Consider the following 15,284-nt stretch of genomic DNA (forward strand, 5'->3'; position numbering starts at 1 on the left):
TTGGTGTGTACTGCGGAGAAAATGTTTGGGGGTATAGGGAGAGATTAGAGTAGAGAGAGCAGGGCAGAGGGAGGGATTATCTAGTATAGAGTGTGTGAGGTGGAGCTGAGGAAGCAAGAGTTGGTTATGTACTTCTGGCCATAGAAGATTTTTTAGGGCAGTGCAGTGGTGGGAGTGGTAAGGAAGATATACAGTGTATCTGGCAATTTTATTGTAGGTGAATTCAAGTTTGGGCAGGAGGTTGGATTGTAGATTTGTGAGTATAGGTGCAGCATAAAAGAGAGTAGGCAGTATCAAAGCTTGTGCCAGAGAATGGTTGGTGTCAATAGTCAGGTATTTTTTATTCCTATATAATAGGCCTAGTTTTTGCTGTGTTTTTTTTTGATGGCTTGTTGTATATGGATGTCGAACTTTAATTGGTCATTGATAACAACCCCAAGGAGTTTGGTGTGAGTTTCTACTATGATAGTAGTATTGTTGAGAGATGTGACAGAGAAGGAGTTTTTACTATGTTGTAGAGATTTAGGGAGGAAGAGGAGTATTTTTTTTTTTTAGGACTAAGTAGGAGTTCATTGCTGGTTAGCTATTTTTCCACAGACAGAAGTGATCCTTGGGTAAGTCTCTGAAGGTGGGAGAGGTTACTGGAGCAAGATATTATAGTGGAATCGTCTGCATACTGGATAAAAGAAGAGTGAGGACAAGAAGTGTGAAGGTCATTTGTAAAGATGTTAAAAAGGAGAGGCCCTAGAATGGAGCCTTGGGGTACGTCAGTTTGAACAGGGAGGAAGGAGGAAGAGGCTGATAGCCATCTGACAGACTGGAGTCTATTAGACAGGTAGCTAGTGAACCAGAGTATAGTGGATTGTGAGAGATTAAGGTTTTTAAGTTTAGATAGCAGCAGCTTATGGGAGACAGTGTCAAAAGCTTTGGATAAATCGGAGAACAGGCTTGATAACAGTTTGTTTTCATCACGAGCTTTGGCAATCGTCTGTGTGAAAGTTATGAGAGCTATAGCAGTGGTATGATGGGGCTGAAAGCCATGTTGTGTGCGGGTTAAGAGGTTTTCCTGTATGAGATGTTCAAGGATTTGTTTATGCATACATTTTTCCATTATTTTGGAGAGGGTAGAAAGGATAGCAATGGGGAAGTAGTTGGAGCAGTCTGTAGAGTTTCCACCTTTATGAAAGGGAATAACATAAAATGTCTTCCAAATTTTGGGCACAGTGTTCTCAAGAACTGATCGATTGATGAGTATGGAGACAGGGTAAGCTATGGTGTTTGTAGCCATTTTGAGAAATTGTGGGGGTAAGTTGTCAGAAGGAGAACATGGTTTAAGTTTAGAGAGAAGTGATTTGATATATGCAGTGGGTGAGGGTTTCAGAGAGAAGGTGGAGGCAGAGGAGGAGTGAATGGGATGAGGTAAAACAAGAATTTATTCTCTTCACTTGGATAAAAGCAACAGGATGAAGACTGTAGGAATAAGAAATATCAGTGCATAGAAAAAAATGAAAGACAAGGTGCTGTAAAAGAAATTGAATGTGTTATCTTGAGTTTAGGTATAAGGAAAATAAAAATAAGAAACAGCTGGAGTAAAATGAAATAAAGACATAATATAAAACTGAGACAGAAATAAAATATTTATAATGATGACGGCAACATATTTTATTGCAAACTGATTCATGGCTAAGGAATGGAGTGGGATTCAGAAGCACTATCTCTAGCAGTAGGCCTGCTCTGGTAACTGTTTCTGATTCACAGACAGGCCAATCACAGTGCCTTACCTTCAGACAGGTGCAACACCATGGTGGGTTGTCTATTTGGGCTACCACAAGTGGTAGTGAGGCATTTCAGTGGAGAGGCATTTAATAATTATCCATGTGCTCTCCCCCAGAAATGCCTGCTAAAAGTGATTTATGTAGTCACTGAGAGATCTGATGAATTATCCAAAGTCTTACATACAGCCTTGGTAATTCACTCAACCAAAAGCTCACATTCATCCATTGCTTTCAAAGAGTGAGACTGTGTTAGAGGTAAGTGCTGTGGGCTCTAGCTGACAGGTAATGCTGGTGGCGTGAGCATAATAATAACCCTATTTGTTAACCAGGTAATCCAACTGGGCACACAGTCCCTTTTCAGGGGTGAGCTGGGAACAATGTCTGTTTATGTGACTCACAGTCACATGTAGGCAGACAAGGGCTGAGGAATCGAACATTGAATGACCTGAAATACAGCTAACAACCTTAACCTCTGCATCAACTGCCAGACAAAAGTATATGCAGAGTATATATAGAGGTATAAGTTGTGTACTTTAAATGTCTATGTGTGTGTGTGTGTGTGTGTGTGTGTGTGTGTGTGTGTGTGTCTGTGTGTGTGTGTCTGTCTGAGTGGTTGCAGTAGGGAGGTTACTTAAGGGATTTGTAAGGTAGGGATATGTGTGTGTGTGTGTGTGTGTGTGTGTGTGTGTGTGTGTGTGTGTGTGTGTGTGTGTGTGTGTGTGTGTGTGTGTGTGTGGTTGTAGTAGGGAGGTTAGTTAAGGGATTTGTAGGGTAGGGATATGTGTGTGTGTGTGTGTGTGTGTGAGAGAGAGTATGTGTGTTGCGTGTGCGTGTGTGTGTGTGTGTGTGTGTGTGTGTGTGTGTGTGTGTGTGTGTGTGTGTTGTGTGTGTATAGGTGAATGGAATGGATGGGAGTTTGTGTAAGTGCAACTGGGTGGGAGGTATGTTACTGCTATATCTAAACTCCCCTTGACTAATGAGCAAACCTTGAAATACTGGCAAAAAATCCAGACATGAACAACAAACTATGAATGCCATGAGAAACAGCTTCTGCACGTGCAAAAATCAAAAAGAAAAAAAACAAATTAAAACTTTTTTTTTTTTTTACAGTGGGCAAGCCACCCCTCCCCCACACTAATTATACTAACTCTGAGATTGCATAAACATGGGGTAAGTGCATATTCCCCAACCCATGGAATTGCTCTACATCTGACATCTGTTGACCATCTGCTTAGTCAATCATCAACAGTTAACTAAACCGCTGAAGGCCAAATACACATTCATAAGTCCATCATGAAAGGTAGAAAAGTCAAAAGAGAGAATCACAAATAGCAGAACAAAAAAGAGAGACTCACAAAGCGCTGAATGACTCATAGGAGTGACTAACAAAGCAGTGCAAACCTCTGTCTCATTATATCAGTAAACCACACCTAGAAAACCAAGATCAAGTGTCATCTTGGCAGTGATACTGTTAGGGAAAGGGCTTTTAGTAATGTAATGTGAAGGGTTAGAGTTACAGCTAATATTTGGTTTAGCACACATAATTAAGGTCGGCTGGGGACTTCACACCCACACCCACACCATCTTATTCATGTGTGCTAAACCTGACCATAAACCTAGCCATACTCTGCCCTTACCCTAACTCTGCACATTATGTTACTAAGGACCCTTTCTCTAACAGCACCCCAGCACAAGGCAAAATGAGTCAGAATACAGACAACACGAAACATGCACATCAATCTGCCCCATTAACTAACCCTAATTCTAACCCTCACCCAGTAAGAGTTGCATATTCACTCCAACTCTATAACACTGCATTGCACATCTTCAGAACCACTAGTTTTTCATACAAACATTAATTTTCTTGCACACTCCTGCATACCTGCACTATACAAAACTACATTCAGCCATATGAGAGTCACATAAATGAATATTCATTTATTTATGCATTCCTTGTTTTAGATCCACAAAAAAAATGCTAACAAATGTGATTCTACCTTTTGACTTACACTGTATCTGTGTGTGTGTGTGTGTGTGTGTGTGTGTGTGTGTGTGTGTGTGTGTGTGTGTGTAAGTGTGTCTCTGAGTGTAAAACTATAACACAGAGTAATACAATCAGAATGAAAGTTTCTAATTGGCTAGGAGATACAATAGACAGACAGACATTAGAGATAAGTCCTAAACATTTGCTATCAGTCTTCAAGATATGACTATTTCTCATGTTGCAAATTGAAGACCCAAACCATCAATCCACATTTTTTGATTCTGGCACTTTTACTAATTTTTACTGATATTAATTTGACTTTCAAAACTTCATTAACTGTTTTATTTCCTTGTTTGCATGATAGTAGGAGGATGGCAGAATGGTTAAGGTGTTTACTTTGCAAACACAACGTGCAGTGTTTGAGTCTCACATTGCATAATTGGCTTGGCTTAAAATGGTCTACAAAAGCCGTTAGCTTAATACTAATTTATGAACTGCTGTTTGGGGTTGGGAGGGTGGCCTTATGGCTGAGGTGTTTGCCTTACAAATGCAAGGTACAGGGTTTGAATCTCACAGGGGATAATTAGCTAGGCTTAAAATGGCCCACAAGGGTAGTTAGCCTAGTACTAACCTATGAACCTATTTCAGCATGCAGCTAAAGGAATATATAGGTTTCCATGTTTTAAGGTTATAGCTTTCACTGTATAGAGATAAAATCCTTTTCCATAGGTTTCCATGTTTTAAGGTTACAGCTTTCAGTGTATAGAGAAACAGTATGAAAAAAACGGTTGGTGCCCAAAAGCAAACTAATAATCCAAACCAAAGAGACACCAAGGATCCACAGGCACTTAAGCGTTTTAATGATAGACAGGAACCAGCACGAACATATAACAATGTAAAAGCACACCAAATACAATTGCATTTGGTGTGCTTTCACATTGTTATATGTTCGTGCTGGTTCCTGTCTATCATTAAAATGCTTAAGTGCCTGTGGATTCTTGGTGTCTCTTTGGTTTGGATTTTCAGTGTATAGAGATAAAATCATTTTCCATACTTTCTTTGAAATCAAAATTATCTGGATGTTGGCTTGCAGTTACAAAATATGCTGCTTTCATTTTGTGAGGCCCTTTATTATTATTCTTGTATATTCTCAAACCTGGTGCCAGATTGTTTCTATTCTATCTCATCATGGATATGCAAACTATATCTTAGATTAGTTCAGTAATATGCCAGGGTGTCATAAGACTGTGTATTATATACATTTTTCATATACCCCCAAAGCAGTTTTGAGATTGAACCTATCATTTTTGACTTGATAAAGTAAAGAAGATATTTCTAAATATTTCCTACAGAAATATATTGTACCATGGGGGGGGGGGGTTGTGTCACTAGGAATGACTAAAAATGTGCTACCAGTGCTTTGCTAGTGTGACATATCCTACAGTTGTATAAGTGTTTCCCAGCATCAGCTTAGAGAGATTTGTGTCCATTGTTATTATTTTTTTTGGAATTACATGTTTATTTCATTTTAAATAGCAAAAATATTTATATTTATTTTATTTCATCCTAAAACAGTGAAGGCAGGGGAGGGAAGGCAGGGGAAACAACAACATGGGATTTCAGAATGAGAAGGAGGCCTAGGCAAGTATATAACAATTAATATACCCCTTGCCTAAATGGCAAATGTTTACATCTGTTTATTGCAATCATACTCACTCCTTAATCTAAGGCTGAAATCAACATTGAATAGTTTGCTACAAACAGCTCTGAAATCAGTGGGAAGAGTATTCACCAAGCACTTTGCATGATAGGTTTACTGCCTTGTGGCTAATGGAAAAAAAACTTAGGTGAACCAATAAACTGAAACCAATGTGAGAGATGCCTTCATTTTTAGCTTTGAGCATGAAGTGTATGAATTTGGATAGCCACTGAATTTTGGAGAATGTAAAGTCATAAAAACATGGGCTCTAGAAATCTATTGCTCATCCTAGTCTGCTCATATGTTGGGGTGCACTCTTTGCACATTTCATTCTGCTCCCTTCTTTGCATTGTTTATTCAGAACTTCTTCTTGCTATCACTGATTTACCCTTCAAACCATTCTGTGAGGCTATTTCATTTTTCACCAGTCTGATAGTAAAATAGTATTTCCTCACATCTAAGCAGAAGTTTACTCCCTTTATTTGAAGATTGTACCTCTACTTGTCACATCACAGTAAGACGTTGTCCTGTTCGATTCTCAGCTAGATCGTCTTCTGTGTGGAGACATGCGTGAATGGGCGTACCTTTGTTGAAGGTTGTGTGTCAGGGCCAGCAACTCGGCACGTAAAAATCTACTGACAATCATTAGCGGACCAGAGTTCCGCTGTGACGACCCCTAACCGGGAAAAGCCAAAAGACTCAAAAACCTCTACTTATTCATCTGTTCTTCCCTTTTCATTGATCCTTTATGAGCTTATTGAATAGCATTGTAAATTCAGGATATGCTCCCAAGTTCCTCTCTCTCTTACTTGTAGCCAAGTCTCTCTTCATATGTCCTCCATTTCATCCATTCATCTCCTTGGTACCTTACAGCTTTACCTTCTGTAACACTTTCTCTGCCCAGTCCAGAATCCAACACGGCAATAAAGGTGGTTCCTCACCAGTGAGCTACAGATCAGGAAAATTATTACCTCATTATTTTGGTGTACACAAAAATGACACAAATTAAATGAATAAAAGTGTAGCTTTGTCACATTTAGGAAATACTCTTCATCCACAACTTATTGCATTACCAAATCCCACTCCATATGGATATATTAGTCAGGACTGGCTATCCTAGAATTGGCAGTGTGCATTTGTGTGTGTGTATTAGGGTTGCCACCTTTTAAGCAAGTCAAAGTTGGATATGGGGGCATAGCCAATATGAAACTGACCACACCCCTTACCATGACATCGCCACAGGAGTGGTGAAGGAGATGGAGTTATGGGTACAACAGTGTGAAGTTATTACAGCACACTAAAATCTCACAAACCATTTAAATCATGAAGCTTTAACAGTAAAAGTGAAGCAAAAATACACATTACTCAGCTGAAATAGTAAGTAAACTTTAGAGAAAAAAGCACTATTCATATTAAACAGACAATTATGTTTATTTAAAAAAGTAAAAAAAACTTTTAAAATGTACATATTACACTAACCATGACTATTGTGAGACAAGAAAACTAAAAAAATCTACATACAACACACAAGCACACAAAAAAGAAATAATAAGCCAATAGCACTAATTTATTCAGCACAACTATGAAATAAAGAACAGGTCCAACAGCAGCACAGCCGTACTCAGAGCAGTACATTTTAAACCTACTGAAGACAGCATTAAAAACAAACTGTCCTCAAACAATGATGAGATGTTTCAGCACAATTCCAAATGCACTGCGTTAACTTTTGAACATGCCTCTCCCCAAAAAATAAAATAAAGTTAAGCAAATATGTTCCCTTTTAAAAGTACATCTTGCAAGACATCACTAAACAGCTAGTATAAAATAAATTACAATGCACAGTAGACCCTATGGACCCCATTTACCTCTAAACACAGCAATTAATAACAAAAACAGAAATAAACCTATAGCAGTAATTTACCCAACACAACAATGCAATGAATAAGAGGACCAACAACAGCACCAGTCATAGTCCAAACAGTGCATTTTAAACTTGTTAAAGCCAGGATTAAAAACAAAATACACTCTTTCCATGTATGAAAGTAAACTATCCTAAAACAAGGATGACATGCTTTAGTACAATTCCAAATTGTTTGTCTTTTCGGCTTTTCCCGGTTAGGGGTCGCCACAGCAGAACTCCGGTCTGCTAATGATTGGCAGTCGATTTTTATGGTGCCGAGTTGCCAGCCCGACACCCAACCTTCAGTGAAGGCACACCCATTCACGCATGTCTTTCAGAGGCCACTCAATCGTGGGGAGGACATGCAGACTCCACACAGATGGCACTCCAGCCGAGAATCAAACAGGAGAGCTTCTTGCTGTGAGGCAACAATGCTACCGCTGCTTTAGTACAATTCCAAATGCTCTGCATTAACTTTTGAACATGCCTCCCCCTGAAAAAAAAATAATGTTAAGCAAACATTTCCCCTTTTAAAAGTACTTTTTGCAAGGCAACACTTAAAAGAGCTAGTCTAAAATAAATTAGAATGCACAGTAGACCCCATGGACCCCATTTACCTCCAAACACAGCAATTAATAAAAAAAATAAAAATAAACCTATAACAGTAATTTAACCAACAAAACAATGCAATAAAGAACAGGCCCAAGTAAAAGCAGATGGCTATATTCACATTATAATCAAAGCAGTACATTTTAAACTTATTAAAGATAGCATAAAAAATAAAATACACTCATTTCCACTTACAAAAGCAAACTAACTTAAACAGCCATGGCAAAATGTACCTAGTAGAACACCCAATGCACTATATTTAGCTATGAAGATGTTCCCTAAGAAAATAAAAAGCTATACCCACATACACATTTTCACTTATAAAAGCTGTTTAATGATGACTTCTAAGAACTAACACTTTAAAAAAATACCCAAAGCAGTATATCCTAACTTTTTGAAGACAACATTAAAAAATAAATCGCATACATTCCTACACAAAAAGTGCAAACTGTTCTGAAACATTTCCATCTGTAAACACAAAATACCATGAAAAAGTCACAATAACAATAGAAATATATCACATTACATTTATCCTTGATGATTTCCCCAGCAGAAAAAAACTTCTATACACACATTTTATCCTTTAAAAATTAATGCTTCCAAATCATCCCAAAACAGCCACAGCAATTATATATTAAATTACACATACACACACTTTTTATACCTTTTAAAACTATTACTTGCAAATATCAAAATAACCACAAAACAGATTTAAATACTCTACAGTGCAATTTATTTACCTCTAAACATTAAAAAGTTAAATTGAAATAAAATGCAATATTCCCATTTTAAAAAGCTTGACCCATAAAATACTATGTGTACTTACTTACCAATACAATCACAGTCTTTGCTATGACAGCTGGCTTTCCATTCCAGCAGGGAAGCCCACTATCCTATCACAGTCTTTGCTAGGATAGCTGGCTTCTCTGCTGGAGTGGCTGGCTGGCTGCCTTCCAGCCTGCTGGAGTGGCTAGTTGGCTTCATGCCTGCTGCAGTGGCTAGCTAGGTGGATGGCTTCCTGTCTGCTGGAGTAGCTGAGTAGTTGCCTGCTGGAGGGGTTAGCTGGCTGGCTTCCTGGCTGCTGGATTGGCTGGCTGGCTTCTTGTCTACTCGAGTGGCTGGCTGGATACCTTCCTATCTGCTGAAATGGCTAGTTAGCTGGCTCGCTTCCTGCCTGCTAGAGTGGCTAGCTGGCTTCATGCTTGCTGCAGTGGCTAGCTAGCTGGCTGGCTTCCTGCTTGCTGGAATAGCTGAGTAGTTGCCTGCTAGAGGGGCTAGCTGGCTGGCTTCCTGCCTGCTGGAGTGGCTAGCTGGCTTCCTGCCTGCTGGAGTGGTTAGCTGGCTGGCTACCTGCTTGCCGGAGTGGCTGGCTGGCTTCCAGCCTGCGGAAGGGGCTGGCTGGCTGACTTCCTACCTGCCGGAGTAGCTGAATGGCTGGCCTGCTGGCTCTGGCTGTAAAAAAAAGAAAAGACAAATTACATCCCAGTCTTCTAGTGGTTGTAGAAGTGCAAATAAAAAAATGCTCTGCAGCCATAACCTTTATAGGGGTTTTCCTGGCTTAATCCCCACCTCCTTCATGAGCTGCAGCCAATTGCTGCACAATTTACAACACCCAGACCTAACAGGGAATAGCTCTGCTTGCAGGTCCAGGGTGGTCATCGTTGATGACGTAACTGAATTGCCATGGAAAAAGAACAATGGAAGTATTTGCGGGTTTTCCACAGTGATATGGTGAGATTGAAAAGCAGGATTTTTAAAGTCCCACTGCTTTACAGACTGTACAATGGGATGAGCTAGCTCAACCCGTAAGCATCCTGCTGAAAACAGGACAGGTGGCGAACCTAGTGTCTGTGCATATATGTTTGTGTGTGTGTGTGTGTGTGTGTGTGTGTGTGTGTGTGTGTGTGTGTGTGTGTGTGTGTGTGTGTGTGTTTGTGTGTCTCCTTACATATGCACATATTAAAGTGTTCTGGGTGACAGAAGAAGTAGCCATGTGTAGTATGCATTTGTGTGTGTGTGTGTGTGTGTGTGTGTGTGTGTGTGTGTGTGTGTGTGTGTGTGTGAGTAAGTACAATACAACCTAATTATACATATTACAAGTCAAAATCATTATAACTGAAGATCTGATAAGGAAGATTGCAATTGTTTCCCCCTTTTCTCCCTGCATTTCTCATTTATTGGCTAAAGAAGCCATCACTGATGTTAGCATGTTTACACATAGGATAATTCCTACTCTAAGAGACACATTTAGCATGGAGAAGGGAAATAGCAAGTCTTTGCAACAGCTGCTGCATTTACTTTTATTAATCCTCCTTTTTTATTTATTAGTTTTCACATTAGCTGCCCTGGCATTTCAGCTGCACTGAGTAAGCACTGGAAGACAGAGACCATCTCTTTATTTATGTATTCTTCACGGTGCTTTAATATAGTGTCATGAAGTGAGGGATATTTTTCACTAGATTTTACATTTACATTAAAACCCTTTTGGGAAAAAAATTGTTCTCCGGCAGGGTATCCTTGTACCTTCTACCCATTATCAAATATTCATTAATAGCCCCAAGCAACAACATAAGTATCCAGAGGCACTAGAAGCTTCTAGAAGTAATAAACATAGGATTTCTTGATCAAACTACTGCCATCAGAGATTGTTTTGTGGTATGATGCAAAAATTATAAACCCGGAAACGTCAGAAAAATCTTTTTCAATTGAATGTTAATTTGTCATCCTGAAAAGTACCCATTCATTTGAAATGGGTTGTCATCACACAGTGAAGTTTAGTCTTATAATCTCCTATGCTGCTGTTATTAATGATGTATTCCATGCATATAGTATTATTTTAGTCTACTTTATTTTGTGCAGTTGTAATGTTTTTTCTTTTTAATTTTAGGTTCCTCACAGCCAGCTCCTGGTGAGTAGCTGTATGCTTGTTTTATGTCATAACATTAGTAATTTAACTTGTTGGTCAGGAAAGTAGAGTGAACCAGAACTGTCACTGTATCCCAGCAAATCAGAACAGCATGATCATAAAATATTTATATTATTTCATTTTTATTTGTGTGTCAATCTGCTTGGTGAACTGATCTTTTGTGGCCTTTTTTCTGCTATAAAACAGGCTAGAAAACAAGAATTTTAGTGTCAAATCAATTCACTTGGTTTTGCTAGGTGAGTGTGAGTGTGTGTGTGTGTGTGTGTGTGTGTGTGTGTGTGTGTGTGTGTGTGTGTGTGTGTGTGTGTGTGTGTGTGTGTGTGTGTGTGAGGGTATATCTCATAACGGACAACACACATTAGAGAGTTCTACGTAACAACAGAAGTTTCCATGTGTAGTAAGTCTTTTACTGTGTGTGTGTTTGGGTGCATGGATGTGTGTGTGTGTGTGTGTATATCTCATAACAGAAAACACACAGAGAGTTCTGTGTAACAACAGAGGTTTCCATGTGTAGTAAGTCTTTTACTGTGTGTGTTTGGGTGCATGGATATGTGTGTGTGTGTGTGTGTGTGTGTGTGTGTGTGTGTGTGTGTGTGTGTGTGTGTGTGTGTGTATGTGTGTGTGTGTGTGTGGGGGTGTGTGTCTGCGCGTTTGTTTGTGTGTCTGTTTGATTAAGTACAACAGAAGATGTCTGTACTTATTACAAGTCAAAATCATTACAACTGAAGACCTGTTAAGGAAGGTTGCAATTATTTCTCTTTTTGCTCCCTGGTGGAACTTACCCAGTGGCACCTCTGTCTGTGCCTAGGTGGCCCATTTATTCTGTGGTGATTGGAGCAAGTCATCCCTTAGCTAGATCAGAGAACTACAGCCATTTATTTCCTGTCCAGAAATTCCAGTCAGTCCTCTATTGGATCGCCATGAGTGGGGCAGCCTGATGATCTTGTGAAGTACCCTTATCCTCTTCCCCTGTGAGGACCCCCCTCCCTCATTATCAGCTCTTCAAAGCTTTGCTCGTGCTGCCGTCTATGTACAACTATTTCTACACATATTGATTTCTGCTGGTTAACAGTACAAATGCAGGTGCACTTGGACTGAGTGGACTCAGTTATCTCCGAATTCCACAAGGTGCAGGCTGCAGCACCCAGTTCTACCACAAGGTGTCAGCCATGTGGTAAGACAGAGCCACCTTCTTTCCCAAGGATGAACACCTGGGAACAGTCACATCTTCCCATCATCCCTGGATAGCTTTTACAAACAACTAAGCTCTTTTTGCCTTCAACACAATTAGGGGTTTTTACCTATATGCCATTGAGTACAACAGCTATTTATTCGGTGTGATGGTACAGAAATTTATTTTAAAAAAACTGTCTGACAGTCAGCACAGTTATTTAAGGCTGTGAGCTGTAGTTCCTTTAGTCCAGGTTTGATTCCCTCACATGCTTGCTGTGACCTTGATTTGAGCTAGTCATTAACCCAACAGTGCTTAGGGGATATGGCACTATGGGCCAGGCCCCTCAACAGCCCCCTGTATTGAAAACCTTGTAAATACCTATGTGATATATATACTAAAATAAACTTCTTTACTCTGTGTGTCGACATTATCCTCACTGCAGAATACCTCACTGTTGGGCTTAAGTATATAAACTCTAATACTATAGGAAAAAGGACAACATATGTGTTATTATTATTATTATTATTATTACATTTTATTTTTCTAATCCATAGAAAACTTTATTTTATTTGTTATGGCAGATAAAACTAACATACAAAAGAGGGAAGCATTTGTTGACTTTGTGATCCCTGAGTCAGGTAAGTAGTCTCATGAGCCAGGTAAGTACTTTCCTGTTTGTTCTTGAATTTCTCAGCTACGATATTGTTTATTTGTCTCATGAATATACTTGTTTCATCTCACTCTCTTTATTAAATGGAGTGGAAATAGGATAAAAGAGGAAAGAAAACATTTGTATCAACTGTGTGATAACATGATTTGGAATGTGAAAGTTAATTAATACAGAACACCATATAATGTAAAGATACTGCTATGCATATATATGAGGGTCATGCAGACTTTTGGATGTTTACCCACATGAAAGCTGTATGTTGAATCACAGAAGGTTTACCAGCATTTGCTTACTTTCAGTTCACCAAAAACCCATGAATTTGCATTAGAGGAGGGTGAATGACTGAGAAACACTGATAACATATCCATTTTACTATATAGATCTTTGTAAAGCAGATCACTGTGGAACTGTTAGAAAACAGTATAGGAAAGATAGGATCAGGAAGCCAGTAAACTTTGTCAACACCAATAAAACCAGTAACATTCAAGAAACACTCCAATCTCAGAAATGCCAGTAAAAATTTTAATTTTACAAAGTCACTTAAGTATCAAATTCAAATTTCATCACAAGACAGAGCCTCCAATCAGAACACAGAATTTAACTTAACACAAGATTTAATATATCCACTGCATTAATTCTTAATTCTAAAAGTCAGCATTAAAATTCTACAATGCATGATGTTCTCAGATGATCTTCCATCCAAGAACTAACCATACCCAACCCTGCTTAGCTTTCAAGATCAAGCTTATTCAGGGTAATATGGCCAGTAAAGCAGAAAGCAGCACTTGATATAGAAATCATTTTAGCTTGTTTTGTAATCAATACTGACACATCCTGAGGCTGAGAAACAAGTCTGGAGTGAGAAGAGCTGATGGAGGTAGGAAATGATGGACAATATGACACAAATCATCACTGCAAGGTAGAATAAGGGTCTGCCCACAGCTACACTATTCACAGTGGATGAGACTATGGGTAACAGATGGACAATACTATCAGCTGTCATAGTTTGGCAGAAGGCAAGATTGCACAAAGATACATGGGCCACCACTGAGTCACAGAGGAAGGGGTTATGGGTAACTTACAGAAAATACTACACCATCCATCAGTAATATGACAGAAGATGTTTCTGTACATAGAAGCAGTATCCACCACTGTCACAGAAGAAGGGATTATGGGTAACTGATGGACAATACTGTATCAGCCATCAGTGCATGACAGGAAAGGTGTCTGTGCATGGCTGCACTGGCTGTCATTGTGTCACAAAGGAAGGAAGTATGGGTAACTGAAAAAAATACTGCACCAGTCATCAGCAACATGGCAGAAGAGGTTTCTGCACTGTCCACCAGTGTCACAGAGGAAGGGATTATGGGTAACTTACAGAAAATACTACACCATGTATCAGTAACATGACAGAAGAGGTTTTTGTACATAGAAGCAGTATCCAGTACTGTCACAGAGGAAGGGATTATGGGTAACTGATGGACAGTACTGTATCAGCCATCAGTGCATGCCAGGAGTCATGTCTACACTTAGCTCACTTGCCATCACTGTGTCATAGAGGAAAGAATTATGAGTAATTGAGGGACAAAACTTCAGCAGGCATCAGTAACTGCACTGGCCATCACCGTGCCACAGAGGAAAGGACTATGGGTAACTGATGGACAATATTGCATCAGGTATAAGTAACATGGCAGTTGATGGGTCTACATATAGCTGGACAAGCCATAACTGCGTCACAGGGGAAGGTACTGTGGTTTACTGTTTTGAAGATAGACATGGAACCACGGAATATTAAAAAAGTAGTCTTAATGAAAAACAACAATTAATGAGCAATGTCAGACAATAGCGTTTTCTCTAGTTGTTAAAACCCCCAACATTTCTGAGGGATATTTAAAACACAAAAATCACATGACTCCACCATTGAGTAAAATTGTGTCTTAGAGTCCTAAATTGTAATAAAGATTTTAGATAACACATTTCATTTAAGCAGACTGCGGGTGGTGGTGCTGCGGTAGCGTTGTCGCCTCACAGTATGACATTGTCCTGTTCGATTCTCAGTTAGAGCGTCTTCTGTGTGGAGACATGCATGAATGGGCGTACCTTCGTTGAAGGTTGTGCGTCAGAGCTGGCAACTCGGCACGTAAAAATCTACTGCCAATCATTAGCGGATCAGAGTTCTACTGTGGCGACCCCTTACCGGGAAAAGCCGAAAGACACAACAACAACATCACACTCCATCTATATTTTGTACATTCTGTAGAATTTTTGATTTTACCCCTGTAATATTCTGATTAACAAATTGAACCACTTTAAATTTGGACTTACTTATTCCATCCATTTCAGCAATGTTTTGCAAATCATTCTTTATTTTCCTTTTTTACTGTTAGAATAAATATGATCACACTTTATATCATTTAGAGGCCTGTTGGTTTTCTTTACATAGAATCACACTCACTTCACAGATGCAGTACATACAAAGCATTAATATACAGTCAGCATATTTTGTTTATGGCATTTATCATTTATTCAGTAAACAAAGCAATCACT

At 39.2% G+C, this 15,284-nt stretch overlaps 1 long non-coding RNA gene across 1 annotated transcript in view; it reads left to right on the plus strand.

The window, feature by feature from the left end:
* Positions 1-15,284, plus strand: part of LOC122798901 — a 145,238-nt gene that overhangs the window by 3,470 nt on the left and 126,484 nt on the right. The window contains exons 2-3 of the long non-coding RNA XR_006364336.1: positions 10,855-10,875; positions 12,649-12,705. This is a non-coding gene — a long non-coding RNA (uncharacterized LOC122798901). The remainder of the gene's footprint in view (positions 1-10,854; positions 10,876-12,648; positions 12,706-15,284) is intronic.

Source organism: Protopterus annectens, chromosome 3.part1 (genome assembly GCF_019279795.1).
Source record: "Protopterus annectens isolate FY-2018-M chromosome 3.part1, PAN1.0, whole genome shotgun sequence".
NCBI classification, from domain to species: domain Eukaryota; kingdom Metazoa; phylum Chordata; order Ceratodontiformes; family Protopteridae; genus Protopterus; species Protopterus annectens.